This window comes from Panicum hallii, chromosome 9 (genome assembly GCF_002211085.1).
Source record: "Panicum hallii strain FIL2 chromosome 9, PHallii_v3.1, whole genome shotgun sequence".
Lineage (NCBI taxonomy): Eukaryota > Viridiplantae > Streptophyta > Magnoliopsida > Poales > Poaceae > Panicum > Panicum hallii.
Genome location: NC_038050.1, coordinates 16,889,630 through 16,906,890, shown reverse-complemented (window position 1 = coordinate 16,906,890; position 17,261 = coordinate 16,889,630). Strand labels below are relative to the sequence as shown.

At 46.9% G+C, this 17,261-nt stretch overlaps 1 long non-coding RNA gene across 1 annotated transcript; it reads left to right on the top strand.

Annotated features, from left to right (window-relative positions):
- The first annotated feature begins 10,845 nt into the window (after positions 1-10,845).
- LOC112876619 lies at positions 10,846-12,590 on the top strand. The gene is made up of 3 exons (XR_003225344.1): positions 10,846-11,306; positions 11,380-11,490; positions 12,156-12,590. It is a non-coding gene; the product is annotated as an uncharacterized LOC112876619 (long non-coding RNA).
- The last annotated feature ends 4,671 nt before the right edge of the window (positions 12,591-17,261 follow it).

Sequence of the window (17,261 nt, the reverse complement as noted above, 5' to 3'; positions counted from 1 at the left end):
TCAGGATATTGTAGTCGATAAGACCCTGGCCTTGTAACCTGCTTGACGACGAACGGGCCCTCCCACCTTGAGTTGAGTTTGTGTAGGCCAGATTCGTCCTGAATACGACGCAAGACCAAATCACCAACACTGAATGACCGCTCCCTGACGTTGCGATCATGATATCGCCGGATCCCCTGCAGGTACCGAGCTGACTGAACAAGAGCGGTGCAGCGAGCTTCCTCCACAGAATCGAGCTCTAACTACTACACCTCGTCCGCCTCGCCTTCATTATACATTTTGACCCTAGGAGACTTCCACATGATGTCGGCTGGTAAAATAGCCTCAGATCCGTATACGAGGAAAAAAGGCGTTTGCCCTGTGGCTTTGGACGGTTGGGTCCGAAGCCCCGAGACGACATGCGGCAACTCATGTACCCACTTGCCTCCCTTTTTGCTGTTTTCATCATATAATCTCTTCTTGAGGCCGTCAATTATCAAGCCGTTCGCCCTCTCGACTTGTCCATTGGCCCTTGGGTGTGCGACTGAGACATATTTAACTTCGATCCAAGCATTCTCGCAGAACTACCAGAACTGGTTCGCCGTGAAGTTTGATCCCAAGTCCGTGATGATGGTGTTGGGGAAGCTGAAACGATGCAAAATGTCTGAGATGAAGTCGACGACCCGATCTGGCGTGAGCTTGGCTATCGGCTTGTACTCGATCCACTTAGTAAACTTGTCGATAGCCACCAGAACATGGGTGAAACCGCCTGGCGCCGTCGTGAAGGGCCCGATCATGTCAAGACTCCAACAGGCAAAAGGCCAGGATGGCGGTATGGTGATGAGGCTGTGAGCTGGAACATGCGTCTATTTGCCGAAGAATTGACAATTTTGGCACCTGCGCACGAGATCCTCCGCGTCGGTCACTGCGGTGGGCCACCAGAAACCGCCCCTGTATGCTTTCCCCACCAGCGTTCTTGAAGCCGCATGGTTGCCGCAGACGCCTTCGTGGATCTCCCGCAGTATGTCGTAACCATCTTCCTTCGTGATGCACTTCATGAGAACTCCTGACCAAGCGCCACGCCGATAGAGCTTGCCGTCGACCAGGACGAAGCCCTTGCTTCTTCGTAAGACGCGTGCCGCTTCTGCGCTCTTAGCGTCGATTCTCGCTGGTAGCCTTTGATCTCGAATGAAGTCGATAAAAGCCTCTCGCCAGTCCTCTTCCAGCACCATAACCTCTCGATTGGGTTGCTGGGGACCCACGTCGATGGTTACCTGCGGAGAAGACTTGATGGATGGCTGCTTGAGCTCCTGGACGAAGACTCCCGACGGGACCTGTGCGCGTGGACCCCAGTTTGGATAGGACATCCGCGCCAACATTGTGCTCCCGCAATACATGATGAACCTCCAGGCCGGAGAAATTGCTTTCCAATTTGCGCACTTCCTGTACATAAGCCTCCATTGTCTCCTTGTTGCAGTCCCATTCCTTGTTGACCTGCTGAACAACAAGAAGAGAGTCGCCATATACAAGTAGTCGCTTGATCCCTAGTGATATCGCCAAACGAAGACCGTGAAGCAAGGCTTCATACTCGGCTTCATTGTTGGATACCGCCCACAGGATCTGAAGGACATATTTCAATTGTTCACCTCGTGGAGAAATAAGCAGAACACCGGCGCCACCGCCGTCGAGCTTGAGGGACCCATCAAAATACATGGTCCAATGCTCTGGCTTGTCCACCGGGGTTGGGACTTGATTCTCTCTCCATTCAGCCATGAAGTCGACTAGAGCTTGTGACTTGATTACAGTGCGTGGCTTGAAGTCGATTGACAAAGCCCCCAGTTCCACTGCCCACTTGGATATGCGCCCCGTGGCATCTTGATTATGAAGAATATCCGCCAGCGGGAAGTCCGTGATCACGGTGATCTTGTACTCGTCGAAGTAGTGGCGTAGCTTTCTCGATGTGATTAAGATTGCATACAAGAGCTTTTGAACAGCTGGATACCGTACCTTGGATTCGGAGAGGACTTCGCTAACGAAGTAGACAGGCCTCTGCACTCCAAACGCATGGCCTTCTTCACCTCGCTCGACTACAATAGCACTGCTGACAACATGAGTTGTTGCCGCGATGTAAAGTAGTAGATCCTCCCCTGGCAACGGTGCTGTAAGGATCGGAGGTGACTGAAGATGATGTTTCAGATCCTGCAAGGCTCGCTCAGCCTCCTCCGTCCATTGGAACTTATCTTGGCATTTCAGGAGCTTGAAGAAAGGTAGTCCTCTCTCCCCGAGTCGGGAGATGAACCTGTTCAGGGCCGCCATACAACCTGTTAACTTCTGCACATCCTTGATTGTGGCCGGAGCCTCCATATCAGTGATGGCCATGATCTTTAGAGGGTTGGCTTCAATGCCCCGGTTGCTGACGATGAACCCGAGCAATTTCCCTGAAGGTACTCCAAAGACGCACTTGGTGGGATTAAGTTTCCACCAAAATCTGCACAGACTGCTGAATGTTTCCTCCAAATCTGCAATTAAGTTGCTGGATGCCCTGGTCTTGATGACGACGTCGTCCACATAAGCCTCAACATTCTGGTGCAGCTGATCCGCGAAATACATCTGGATCGCACGCTGATACGTTGCTCCTGCATTCTTCAACCCGAAGGACATTGTTTTGTAGGCGTAAGTCCCGTACGGGGTGATGAAAGCAGTCTTGATTTGATCCTCCTCCTTGAGCGCGATCTGATGATAACCTGAGTAACAATCAAGAAAACAAAGAAGGACACAACCAGCCGTCGAATCGACAACTTGGTCGATGCGCGGCAGCCCAAAATAATCTTTTGGGCAATGCTTGTTGAGTCAGTGTAGTCGACACACATTCTCCATTCATTGTTCTTTTTCTTTACAAGAACGGGATTCGCTACCCACTCTGGATGGATTACTTCTTTAATGAATCCAGCCGTGAGAAGTTTAGCGATCTCCCGTTTAATGGCCTCACGCTTGTCGTGGGCAAACCTCCTCAGGCGTTGCTTTTTAGGCGTAGCCTTCGGGTGTACATTCAAAGCATGCTCGATTAACTCCCTAGGCACCCCTGGCATATCCACTGGTTTCCATGCGAATATGTCTCGGTTAGCCCGAAGGAAGCTGACGAGCGCGAATTCCTATTTGTCACCTAAGCTGGCACCGATGATAGCGGTCTTAGATGAATCTCCCTCCTGAAGCTGGATCGACTTGAGGGCCACGTCATCAGTCGACTGGATGCTCGACTTGCTGGCCTTCTTGGAAGGAATCTCCAGCCCAGATTGGGCAAGCTGCTGCGCAGCCGCGAGTACTTCTCCCGAAGCATCTGGCACGCGAGTAGTCGAAGCATATTGGATCGCCTCCTGATTACAGTCGTATGACTTCTTCAGGTCGCCACGGAGGGTGAGTACCCCACTGAGTCCTGGCATCTTAAGAAGCAAATAGACGTAATGCGGCACTGCCATAAACTTGGCGAGTGCCGGTCGACCCAATATAGCATGGTAAGAAGATTCGAAGTGAGCCACCTCGAACTTGATGAACTCGGTACGATAGTTCTCCCGCGTGCCAAAGGTGACTGGGAGGACCACCGTACCCAGCGGGTGTGCCGCGTTACCTGGGACGATGCCGTAAAAGGGAGACTTGCTGGGAACCAGCATGTCCTTGAAGTCCAGGCCTATTTTCTTCAGAGTGCTGACGAAGATGAGATTGAGCCCACTCCCGCCATCAATGAGGACCTTGGTGAGCTTGACCTCTGCCACCACAGGATCCAGGACCAAGGGGAACTTACCGGGCTCCGAAAAGCTCGTCCGCTGGTCATCACAGGAGAACGAGATGGGGACCTCCGACCAACGGAGTGGTCGTGGTACCGTCGGCTCGATGGACAAAATCTCCCGGAGAAGCAGCTTCTGGTCCCGCCTGGAACCAAAATCCTCATCTCCTCCGAAGATGACGTTGACAACCTTCGAAGCGTCTTGAAACTTCAGGTTGCACCCATGATCTTCTTGATCATCATCCTCGGGTTCTTCTTTCCGCCACCAGAGTTGCTGAACGTCCTCCGAAGGTGGTAGCAGTCGATGGCGGCGTGGTTGGCGCCCGGATGCCACGGGCACTTCTTCTGCAAGAGCTTCTCGAACTCCTCCTGCGTCGTCGACTTCTTGCCCCACGAAGGACGATCGATAGCCGCGATGACATCATCTGGCTTTCGTTTCCGGGGTGCACCCGAAAAATCCCGCTGGCCTTTGTCGTTGCGGTTGTCATTTGGACGCCGCGGGAACTGCTCCCGCATCTTCTCCTCCTGTTCGGACCAATCGTGCATCATATCACGAAGGCCCGCAACAGTCTTTGGCCTGTTCCGCCCGAAATCCCTGTAGATGCCCGGGTCGGTGCTGCCGTTGTAGAAGCAATCGATGATGTCGTCCTCCGAGATGTTTGCGATGGTAGCGCGGATGTCGAAGAAGCGACGCGTGTAGGACCGCAGAAGCTCGTTACGTTCTTGCTTGCACTGGGCAAGATCGTGTCAAGTACCTGCACGGGAAATCGCTCCCTAGAAATTGTCGATGAAGACCTTCTTAAGTCGTTCCCAGTAGTCGATGGAGTTGTTGTCAAGGCTTTCCAGCCATGTGAGCGGCGCAGGGTCCAAAGCCATCGGAAAATAGACGACTTTGGTAATGTTCGAACCCCCTGCGACCTCAATGGCCGTGGAGTAGCAACGAAGCCACTGCTGAGGGGCTTACTTGCCGTCATACTTGGTGATGCCGATCGGTTTGAAGCCCTCTGGATATTTGTAGCTGCTGAAACGAGCAGAAAAAGCAGGGAATCGATCGCTACAGTCAGTACCTTCAGTTTCGACTTCTTCGCGGACCTTGCGCCTGGAGGAGATCACGGTCCGCGCGTCGCGACCTTCATTGATGTGCTGACGCAAATCCTCTGGAGGAAGTCGATGATTGACCTGTCACGGTTGACCCCCTTGCGGTGGCTGCCGCCTCCCGCCAGGGGCCTGGCTCCCGCGAGCATTGTCATTACTGAGCTGGAGTCGAGGACGGCCACCAGCCGTTCGGTTGTGAGCCTGACTCAAGCTCTCACCAACGCACTCCTCCCTGATGGTGGATGCCGGGCTGCACTGATCCAACTGGATCCAGGCCCTCTATGCATAAAGGAGCGCCTAACGCACTTCCAGATCATGGCTGCGCTCGAGGATAGCCGTTACCCTGGTGATGTTGGCCACCGGAGTCCTGAAACCCCGCTCGCTTACAGTGGCAAACTCAGGGTTGAGCTCACGATGCATGGATCGCCTTCGCTCGTTGGCCCTCCTCCGCCGGATTGTGCGGGCCCTGTTCCTGGCCCTCCGCACCTCATGATCGGCGTCGTTCTCGTCACTGGCGTTGGCCGTGATCTCATCTTCGGAGATTGCTTCAAAGTTGATGATGGGAAGGTCCCCATCGTCCTCACCTTCTTCGGCCATTAGCACCCGGCAGGAGGAAAGCTCATGAGAACTTTCGTCGACTAGTTCAGTCGACCCCTCCGCCGCGGTGGCCAACAGCCTGCCTTCTTGAAAGGGCAAGGGCTCGAGGTGAGCCACAAGTCGACCCTCTGCCTCGAGTAAATCGGAGAGCATCATGCCCCTCCAATGCACAACGCGCCCTTCCGGCAAAGAGGTGACCACGAGGTCACCGGTACCGGAACAACCCGAAGCCCCCCGACACGCGGTGGCTTCAGGCTTTCCACCCTGAAGCAGCAAGTCCAGGTCCTTCTCTAACATGGAGAGGGACCCAGAGACGTTGGCCTCCTGAAGATCAGTGGCCGATTTGCACAAGCCGAGTTGAGATCGGTTATGCGGATCCCTAAATTGGAACAAGTCCAAACCAGGGGAAGTTGTCGCAACACCAGAAGAAGTCGAAACTGGAGCAGACTTCATCTCGATCTGTGCTGCAGAGGCATAAAGCGGCAAGTTGTCGAGCCCGTCGACAAACTTGTCAAGGTTGCTGCGGAGATCCGCAACAGGAGTCTTTGGCTTCATGTTGACGAGGAATCGCCGAAAATTGCCCACACCATCTGGATGCAGACCCATGAACCAAAGACGAATGTCGTACCCTGGGAGGGAACTGACCTGATGAATTTGAACGATGCCATCGAGCTCGCCAGTGAATCTTCGACGCGCCCCCCTACCTGGCGCGCCAGCTGTCGGTGTTTAACCGGCTGCCCACCGTGGGATATACCCAAGGTGGTAAGTTTTGGGTGAAGGGACGCCGAGATCAGGAACTCGAAGGTGCAAGGAACACAAAGCTTAGACAGGTTCGGGCCGCAGAAGCATAACACCCTACGTCCTGTATGGTGGTTTGTATTGCCTTTGATGTAGAATGACCTAATGATCTTCTGTTTTGAGAGGGGTCCCTGACCTCCCTTATATACCCGAGAGGCCAGAGTTACAAAGATGCTAACCAACCTCCGCTGAGGGATCATACCAGAACATATCTTTGAGTAGATCCCCTCCGTGTTGGTTAGCTCTATCTCCTATTTAAACGGGATAAACAAGAGATAAACAAAATGAATAAGAGATAAGATGGACTTAATCTCTTAGACCTCTTTAAACTACGTTATGTGCCCAGCCCGGTGGCCCCGGGTCTGACAGCAGCCACTGCAATTAACGCTGTAGCATTCGACTCTTGCTCGGGGGCTGGCCTAGTCGCAACGCTAATTGGTTGCTCTAAGCCCAGAGCAGAGGATTTCCTTCATACAACAAGCAGTCAGATTGGTACATAACATTGCGAACCTAGAAACTATGACTGGAAAGTACTCGAATACTTACAGCGAGGATTTCTTAAAACTAATCTTTTTTTATCCTAAGTACTTTGGGCGCTGGGGCAGCACCCAAAGTACTCGACGGCGTTGAAGGTACCGTTTTTCTCGGTGCTGCAGTCGATGGAGCTGATACCAATTTAGGGTCCGCCGAGTGCAGCACTTGTCCCGGCACGGCCCTAGCAGACTCTGACGATGGGTCCAGTGTAATAGAGGGCACATTTTGCCCCCTCACAGCTTCATCCCCGACTACTTCCCTGACCCTCTCCTTCGACTATTTAGGGTTCGGAGAACTAGCATTGAAGATGCAAGAAAAGGGGAGAAATCAATCAAAATCAGCAAATAAAAGTACTCGCAAGTTTAGGAAAAGTACTTACTTGGATGTTTCATCTCCATCACCACCCGGCGAGATGCTTACCTTGCGCTTCAGGGTGGTGATCCTCGGCTTATTCAGGTGACTTGGTGAAAGATCACCACTAGGAGAGTTTGCGCCCTCTTGGGAGGTCTTCGTTTTCTTGTTCTTCATCATCTCCACCAAGGTGTGATCATCATCAGTGCCCTCATTTTCCTCCCCACTAACTGGATCGATAGTAGGTCGAGAGATTCTGAGCGCTTGGAACTCCGATGGCACCAAGTAGTTCGGGCGATCAATGTCCGGTATCGGTGGCATACTCCTGTACACATTCACATAATTCTGTGATAGGATTACAAATGCTATCAGAATAAACCAGATCCAAACAGACGACGAGTACTCGATGGAAATAGAGTGATACTTTTAGTTACTTGTTTGGGAGAATTTTTGACATTGAATATCTTAGGCACGTATGGCACCGTCTCAGCATCTAGCAGTACTCGGCTTACACGCCTCAAGGCTTCTTCTTTGAAGATCTTGTCTGCAGTAAACCAAGATGGATCTGAGACACCAAGGTACTCAAAGCTAAATCGATCACGCTTCTGCAGTGGCTGGATCTGCCTGCCTACCTAGGAATACATCACAAACAGTCCGGTAACTCCAGCATCCCTGAGTTCCTTGATTTTGTCCAGCAGATCATTGATCTGGCTCAAGTCTCGGGTGCCCAATGTCCATTCACTAGTAATCTTGGGCCCCTCAGCAGTCCTCTCGGGAAGCGAGGGTTGATGGTTCCCGATGTAAAACCATCGTTCCCTCCACCCTAACAAACTAGTCGGAAACTTGTACTGGATGTACTTCTTTTCCATACCCTGCCTCAGTTGGATACCGGCTCCACCAACTTTGTACATATTTTTGTCATTAGGCTGCGGCTTCAGATGGAACAAGTGGCAGAAGAGATCGAAGTGGGGCTCTATTCATAAGAAGGTTTCACAAAAGTGGACAAAGATGGCTATATGAAGTATGGAGTTGGAATTGAGATGATGAAGTTGGATCCCGTAGTGAAAGAGAAGGCCACAGAGGAAATCACAAGTCGGGATGCCTAGCCCTTGCTCAACAAAATGCTCAAAAATGACTATTTCTTCGGCACCATCATATGGCCTTGCATCACCAGTGGCAGCACGCCATTGGATTATCTCCTTGGATTGAAGGAGGCACTCATCTACCACGGAATTGGGGTCAGCTTCGAACACTTAATTGTTTTCCACCCATCACCAGATGAAGCGGCAATCTTCGATTGTTTTCCTTTCCCCTTAGTGGCGCTCTTCTTGCCCGCCATCCTTGTTGCCATGAATCGTTTCATTCGCATACGCTCGGGGGGCTAAGGATTGGGGTTGTGGAGAAGTGCTCTGGAGGAGGAGGGAGCTCAGCGACTACTTCTAGTACGAGAAGTGGATCTGAAAATGGCGTAGATCTGAATCTGGAAGTGGCGGCGGTGGTGAGAAGGAGGAAGATGAAAGGCTCAAGGCAGTGAAAATGCAGGTGATGGATGAACACCCTAGTTTTATTGCGGGATTAAATAACCAACGGTTACCATAGTGGAAAACCAACAGTCAATGTACAGAAGCCAAAGAGTTTTTCTCGGGATACGATTTGATTTGAGCGGTAATTTAGGGTTTCTTTGGGGAAATTATTTATTTAATCATTTTTCAGGGATGTTATCCCAAATAAAGAGGATTTTTGAATTTCTAAATCAATTTATCCATTTTAGCCGTCAAGTCAAAATCTTTTACAGCGCATGCAACGATATTTTAGATTCTTTTTCCAAATCTTAGGATTTGGATTCAAGACTGGAGAGCTGCAGGACACGTGTCATCAATGGCTTATTTTTTAAATTTATTTAGAAGACAAAGATCGGAGGATTCAAGACTAATTTGACCCTTAGCCTGATTCTTCGATTCAACCTAACCTCGGGGGCTACCCCATATGGAGCGCGAGTTTCATCGCACCTATATAAAAGAAGACTACTCGAAGCATGAGCACCTCATAGCCTCGAAGCAGTACTCGGAAGACACCTTCAAGATAAAATTTGGTAGAACTCGAAGACGCCTTCGGAATTACTCGGAAGCCTACTCTACTCGACTACGAAGAGCTCGGGGGCTTGTCAGACCTGGGGCCACGGGACTGCGCACATAGCGTACATATTCTAGGATAAGAGTTGGGACATGGCCCATGCCCCACAACTACTCGTACATGAGTAGGACTAATCGGAACAGAAGGAAACTAGCCGGATAGTAGTCAGGTAGGACTCTAAGCTAGTATCGAGTTAGAATTTCCATGTAACCTTACCCCCGCAGACTATATAAGGGCGGGTAAGGACCCCCTCTAAAGCAATCCATATCTAAGGTAATACAAACCACCACACAGGACGTAGGGTATTACGCTCCTTGCGGCCTAAACTTGTCTAAACTCTTGTGTTCCTTGCAGCTTTGAGTTTTAGATCTCGACAACATCCCACCTAAAGCCTACCAACTTGAGGTATCCCTCGGTGGGCTTGGCGGTAAAACATCGACAATATACATCTTTCAGAAAGCATATGGGTCTCTTGCATGTGGGCCTGTATGTTGAAATTGACAGAGCATGGCATTAAGAGATAAGGTCAAGTGCTCTTGCCATTCTCAACTTGCGATAAACCTTCGCAAGCTTGAGGTCAATGCTGCAAAAACAATTTGTAGCAACGTTCTATTTTTTTTCTAGGGGCGAGTCAAAATATAACCCGCTTATACAGATGGATTGGGGTTACTGTAGCAGCTGACCCGCTTCTGGAAATACATACTGGTGACGCCATCACCCGCCCCTAAAGATGAAATTTCCAGGAGCGAGTGGTGCCTTTCCCGCCCCTAAAAATATAAAAATATGCGTATATTTTAGGGTCGGATGATGGCGCCATCCGTTTTTGGGGGCGGATGGCGCCATCACCCGCCTCTAAAAATGCCCATAAAATTCTGGACGCAAGGATTCTTCCTTCTCCCGACAGCCCATTGCTTGCTCGGGGGAGGTGCTGGCGAAAAATCCAAAGAAAGAAAAAAGAGGAGCGGAGGTTTTAAACTTGATTTTCTTCGAGTTTGAGGATCTAGGAGGTAAGTTGAGGGTAATCCCATATCTTTTCTTAGCTTTTTGGATAGTTTAAATTGTGAAATGGAGCTCTCCTACCTCTAGCTAGATCAAGATTTGCATGGTGTGGATTTGCCATTTTGGGCTGCATTTCCCTCAAACTTTTTGGATGAAGTTAGGTTAGTTTAATAGGAGAACAAGATTATGTAATCATTCAGGTCCAACTTTTATATTTTAGCTTTATTTCTAAGTAAACAAATTCCTAGATCTGTGGAGAAGATAGTGGAGGAGAGAGAAGAAGTTTTATTTTTCTATATTTACACACGCATGATAGTTTTTTTCAACAAAGTTTAGATGTTCAATAATAGATTGGGTTTTAATTATTTTTAATTTTAACATATTAAATTAATTTTTTTTCCAATATCTATGCAAAATATATATATATATATTCTCTGTTTAACACTCTGGGTGTTAAATAACTGTTTAACACACCTCCTGACCGCTCTCTAGCGTGTGTGAGCGAGCCCACAACCGGAAAGATATCCTTTAACCGGAAAATGCTGAGTAGACAGATTATTGTATACCGCAAACCGGAATCTTGACCAATTTGGCGAGTTGGCAGATATTTTCATGGAGAGATCGTGTTGATGGGCGGTTTTCATTTGCTGCATTATCCGCCGCGTGCCTCCCATTCTTCTCCTCAGCAACCGCAGGTGGTGCCGCAGCGGGGGGATCTCGTGTTGCTCGTCGGCATCACCAGATCGAGGCAAAGAGAGGAGGTGCGGCAGATCCCGGCCAAGAACCGGCGGCGTGATAGATTGAGCACGACCAAGCGAGGTGCAGGTCTGCACAGATCAGTTCCGGCCCTCGAGGCTGGGAGCTGGCGTGCCTCCCCGGCATGTGTGATGCAGACGGCGGCGCGGCGCACGGCCTCCTGCCCGGATTCCAATCTAGACGCTGGGAATCCACAACGGAGCCATCTAGAGTCTCTGCACACAAGTCCCCTCCCTCCAATTCATTCTTTCCGGACAATTTTTCGATTTGGTGTTAGTGTCAGGTGAATAGTCTATGGTATTTTGTGGATTTACATGATTGTTTCAATAAATTTTACTGGCCATATCTGTTACCAGATTTCATGCCTGTTCCTCCTGCTGAGCTAGCCGCCGGTGGGTCTGCTGCTCATCCTGAAAGGAAACGCAGTGCTGATGCTTGATGGATTTATGACTGGGCAAGTCGAAAAGGTACCATTTGCAAGTCTAGCTTCTAGATTTTTATTCATATTTAATTGGTGCTCCCCGTTGTGTAGTGATTAGTCAATTTGACTGAAAATACAGTACCATGCCATCAGTTCGCGAGATCAGCTGGTGTGGCCAGCTAATTTGGACCTGTAAAGGAATAATGTCGTGGGATTGTGGGAATGCAGTTGCAGATATGCATGGAATCTGATAGCGATAGTATGGGCAATTAAACATGAAGCTCTCTGTAGCTGTGGACGAGCATGCCCATGTGCATTCATCTGCACTAAATTTATGGTTGTGAATTTCAATTCTGAAGCTGCCTGTGTGTAGCTGCATATATGATGTGTGAACTCATCTGCATTAATCTTAATCAAGTAGTAGATGTTACACGTTAGCTAGCCTGCACTGTTTTATGTTTGTTCTTCTTTACATATATCCATGTTATTCATTCTGTTAACTCATGGTTAGTCTTCAGTGTTAATCTTTGGAAATTTTGAGTGGGAAAAATCTGTGGTAATTGCCTTTACAACATTGTATATTGAAATATTGCAAAACTTGTGATTCATGTATCTATAAAATCCGTTCTTTAGGGCTTTCAAGTATGACTGCAAAAACCTATTTACTCAGTTGCAAAAACAATTGTTCATTCTTGTTGATGAATTTTGTAGGTACTAGTTTCACCAAAGGTGTACATCCAGCCAGCACTACAGCTTCAAATGTGCATCATGTGCAACCCGAGAAAAACTCGCTAGTCTAACCCATAAATTGGGGTAAATGAAGTAAGTAAAATGTTGTTACTCTACAATGAAGAGTTGTGTGATGAAGACAACTGGAAGCACATGTTGATTTTGACTATAACTGTGTATTTGATCTAAAGCTGCATTGGTGAGTTTTCTTGTTTTGTATGTTACGGCAGGTCAGCTGAAGTTTTTCCTTAAAACTTTTCATCTGCAGCGCTGCCGCTCTGACGATCTGGCTGAGTTCGGTTGAAAGGAGGCAAATACTGTCACTTTTAGTTATCTCGGATAGGTAGTGTAATGGTAATCCTATGATTGGAATTTTTCTTTGCTCATTCGTGTACGATCTTCTGATCCGTGTACATATTAACTGAATTTTTAATGCAAAGGATATTTCATTCCAATGTGTATGGAGGTGTTGTATGTCTGAATGTATTCAGCACGATGTTGTAAAGCAAAAATTTTCCGGTTGACCTACCACGTAAACATACTGCTGGAATAAACCAGAAAATTTCCCGGCTAAAAATGATCCGGTTTCCAACTAAAACATTCCGGTCAAGGACGTTGTTTCCGGCTAGCATGTCGTTGGGCCAACTCAACAGTTTTTCCGGTCGCATCAAGCATTTTTATTTAAAAACCAGAATACTTCTTCAGACAAGCAAAGACTATTCCATGTTTGTCAGAGAACGGACCTGTTTTCCGGCCATAGGATGTCTCCCTGCATTCCTTTTCCGGTTGCGGATGTCCTTCTTTTCCAACAGGAAACGCACAGTAGCTTTTTTCCGGTTGCAGATGGCATTTTCCGGCCGCGGAGGTTTGTTGGCTTGGCGAGGGTCGGTCGTGGGCTGGCAGCGACGCGCTAAATAACTATTTAACACTCTTCTGCGTGTTAAATAGCGCACCCCTACATATATATATATAATTTATTCTACACGTACTTACTTACATACAGCTACTCCCAAACTCGTTTTATTTATATATATATATATATATTTGAGAAAGTATCAATAGATTTAATCCTGAATAGAATAGCAACGATTCAATTTGGCAGGCCTAAGCCCTTCAGGCCTGCCCGCCTGGGTGAGGAAGATGGGCTGAACAGTGAAGACGTCGGCCCATCGAGAAAAAAGGGGCCCAGTGAAGCCCATAGACAAAAAACGATTCGAACAACTGCATTTCTGAAGCAACTGCTCCCTCTGAAGTTGCTAAGAAACTAGTGATCTGAACAATGATCTGATGGCTCAATTTCGATTTAGTGTCATATCTTGAAAATCTCTATATAACGAATCCTGGACCAAGCTCAAGCACCTTATTGGGTTTTGGTCGAACCATCCAAAAGCGAGCATAGCGCCACCTAGCGTTTCCAGAGCCTTCCCGAGTGCCGTCTCGCTTGACTGGTTGCTGCTTCCCCACCTCGCAGTAGCAGCCCCATCTCCGCCGTGCACTCCGAGAACGAGAGGCGCGCGACCCGCAGCGAAGCCGAAGGCACGCGACCATGGCACGAGGCACCTGGCGCCCGCTCGGCCCGGAGGCCCGAGAGAGCGCGGATATGGCCAAAGGAAGTGCGCTCACCCTCGTCGTCGCTGACCTCTGCACCTCCCTTCCCCTGTTGCCTGCAGTGTCCACGGCTCCACGCCGGGCGCCATCTGAATGCACACATGATGAAGCAAGCAAGCAGCGCCAACCCTTCGCAGCTCCCCGCGCGCCCCTGAGCGCCCTCCCACTCAGCCAAGAGCGCCAGCAAGCGCCCTGCCAGGTGGAACGGTCATTGGACGATGCCCGATAGCTGCTCGACGAAATGCCTCCAAGGCAAGCTACTCACTGAACCAACGCTGGACCAGGCGTCCTTTGCCTAGGAATAATATGGCAAGTTGGCAATAAAGTCCTCGGCCACGTTTTACTCGCGTTCAATGAACAAGGTAGTATGTCATTGCTAAAATTAGCGTTTTGTTGTCTAAGATATGGTATGCAGATGCATACAAGCTGTTGATACGTGCAGATGCATTGTGGGCACGCGTGATGGAGAAGCTAGCTAAGCATGGTGGTTGGGTACAGCGGCCAGACCTCACCAGGAAGCTGTGGCTCATCCTCGCTGTTTGTGCTTGTGGACCCATAAGCGCAGCAGCATGTGAATCACTGCAGCCTGTTATTTTGCAAGCTCTTGCCCCCATCAAAGACATCTTGCTTGCACAACTTAGGCAAAGCTGAGAGCCGGAGATATGCTCTATATGTTTTTGATGAAATGCACAAGTTTGGACCAGCATACTCAGTCATAGATATGGCCAGGGCCCGGTCCTAAGATTTTAGGGCCCAGGGGCGAGATTTAGCCCTTTAATAATAATAATAATAGTAATAGTAATAGTAATAAATTAATGATATAGGAACAAACAGTATCAAGCGTTCTATATATATTACCTCAAAAGTTTCTTCTAACATTTTTAGAAGCGAAGTTGGTGATGATAGTATCAATATCGATTTCATCCAATAATTTCTTCTTGATACATAAAGTTGGCAAACCATTTAACCTTTCTTGAGACATTGTGGACCTTAGATAATTCCTCAATAGCTTCAACTTTAAAAATGTACTTTCCGCCGATGCCACAGTGACTGGCATAGTAAATAAGATCTAATAAGCAATAGAAATATTAGGATAGCAGTCCACTTCTCTAACGTACTCAAAGATCTCCATGGTAGTCATTGTTTTATCTGTTAAAGTCAGCTGAAGAACACGTAACTCTGAAATTAGATCATTTAAATCAACATCAGATGAACCATCAAAAGAAAAAGTGCTTGCAGAGATAGTGCAACACTTTCTTACCTCAATACTATCCAGTAACTTCAAGGTAGCTGAACTCATTAAAAATCCAAATATAATTGTAAATGATTGAAGTTCTTCAAATCTGGATTCTAGTGAGCTAATTACCATATCAACCATAACTAAAAAGTAATTGACTTCAAAAGCTTTCTCGGCTTCTAGATTTGTTTTCTCACAATCAGTTTCATCATATTGTTTCTTTCTAGAAGCACGTCGCTTTATTGGAAATGATGACTACACACTCATTTCTGATGCAATTTCTTTGGCAGTGACCAAACTAGAAGTAAAGCCTTCATTTCTATAGTTTTCAAAGAAATTCACTATACCTTCTATGTGTTGTAAGGTAGCATCAATGCACATGGATGGTGACCGCAACTTCTTGCTTACACTGTTCACTGTAAATAAAATATCATGCCAAATAACCATACCAAGCATGAACTCAAAAGTACCAATCACGTCAAATAATTTTTTTGCGTCACTCCTATCCTTTGATTTAGCATCCTTATCTTTACTTACGTGAAGCAAAGCAGACCTTAGCTGAGGTGCTTGATACCTAATTGCTTTGACGCTTTTGATCCGGCTCTCCCAACGAGTATTGCATAATGATTTCACAGTTAAACTTTCAACATAGTCAAGCAAAACCTTCCATCTCTTGGTAGATTTGGAAAATAATACATATATCCGTTGAACAATTCCAAAAGATGAAATAGCTTTACCGCAAGATTTAGGCATATCATAAAGAGTCAAATTAAGACTATGGCAAGCACATGACATATACAAAGCTCTTGGATTTATATCAAGCAATCGTCTTTGGACTCCCTTATGGGGTCCTTTCATGTTGGAGCCATTATCATAACCTTGACCCCTGGTATCATCAACATTGAGACCAAAGGACTTAATGGAATCGACCATTGAATTGAAAATCGAAAAGTCCCTTACCAGATGTGTCATCTACCTTCAAGAAATCCAAAAAATATTCCTCACTTTTGCCAGTAGACATATTAACACATCGAACCACTAAACTCATTTGTTCTTGATGACTTGACGTCTGGGGTACAATCAAGAATAACACAAAAATATTTGGCCTCTTTAACAATCTCTATGATTAAACTTGTAATCTCGGAAGCCAAAAGAGAAATCAACTCATTCTGAATTTTATGACTGAGATAATGATAATGGACCTGATTCTTTTCCATACATCTGAGGTGGTCTTGCATTATCAAATCAAATTCTGCAATCATCTCAACACAAGCTAAGAAATTACCATTCTGGTCATTGTAAAGTTGCTCGCTTGATCCTCTAAAAGCCAAATTCCATTTACCAAGGAATTTCACAACAGCAATTATTCTAAATAAAACTTGCCTAATACGCTCTTTCTCCTGTGTGATTTGATGCTGCAATTCTTTGTTAATTGTTTCTTGCTTGCTGAGTCTAGCTCTCAATTCATTCCAAGAGTTCATGTTGGTAATATGATCGATACTAGCTTCATGTTCTTTTAACCTCTCGTTGATGTGCCTCCAATCTTTGAACCCGTCATGCCCCAATGAACTCTTGCAGTTTTCTGAATTGAAAAGCTTACAACAAAAGAAAAAGCATTCTATCGATAAGTTTTAAATAAACTAACCACTTTCTACGAACCTCCCCATTGCTCATTTTTCTAGAGTAATGAGTGTATGAAAAATGTCTCCCATTGTCATCCAAAGGAAATTCAACACTTTCTTCTTTTATAGGCCCCTTCTCTACTAATATATCCCTTGCCTTGTTATCAATATTATTCCAATTTGTTGGTTCATAGATATCCTTGGTAAAAACCGGTTCATCATCAAGATTAGCACTTTCTATAGGAGATGGATTAAATATTGGCTTATGATCACTCACATTGTTACCATCTGTGTTCATATCAACATTTTCTTCCGCTGTAGGGCCCAGCTGATCTTCTTGATTAATGTTTGGATGTTCCTCCACAAGTACCGTAGCCAAAGCTAAATCATCCGGATTTCTTGAAGTGCTTGTATTAGGCTTAATAAATCTATCAAGAGTACTCTCTGTGTTTCAATAAATGCATCTGATTGTTTTCTCTTCTTCCTTTTCTCACTGCCGGATGGATATTTTCTAGATGACATGATAATACTTTATGCTGAAATTTTAAAGATAAAATAAGTTAGTCATGAATGTCAATAATTTAGGACAAAACGGGAATATATATACACACTAATATCTCC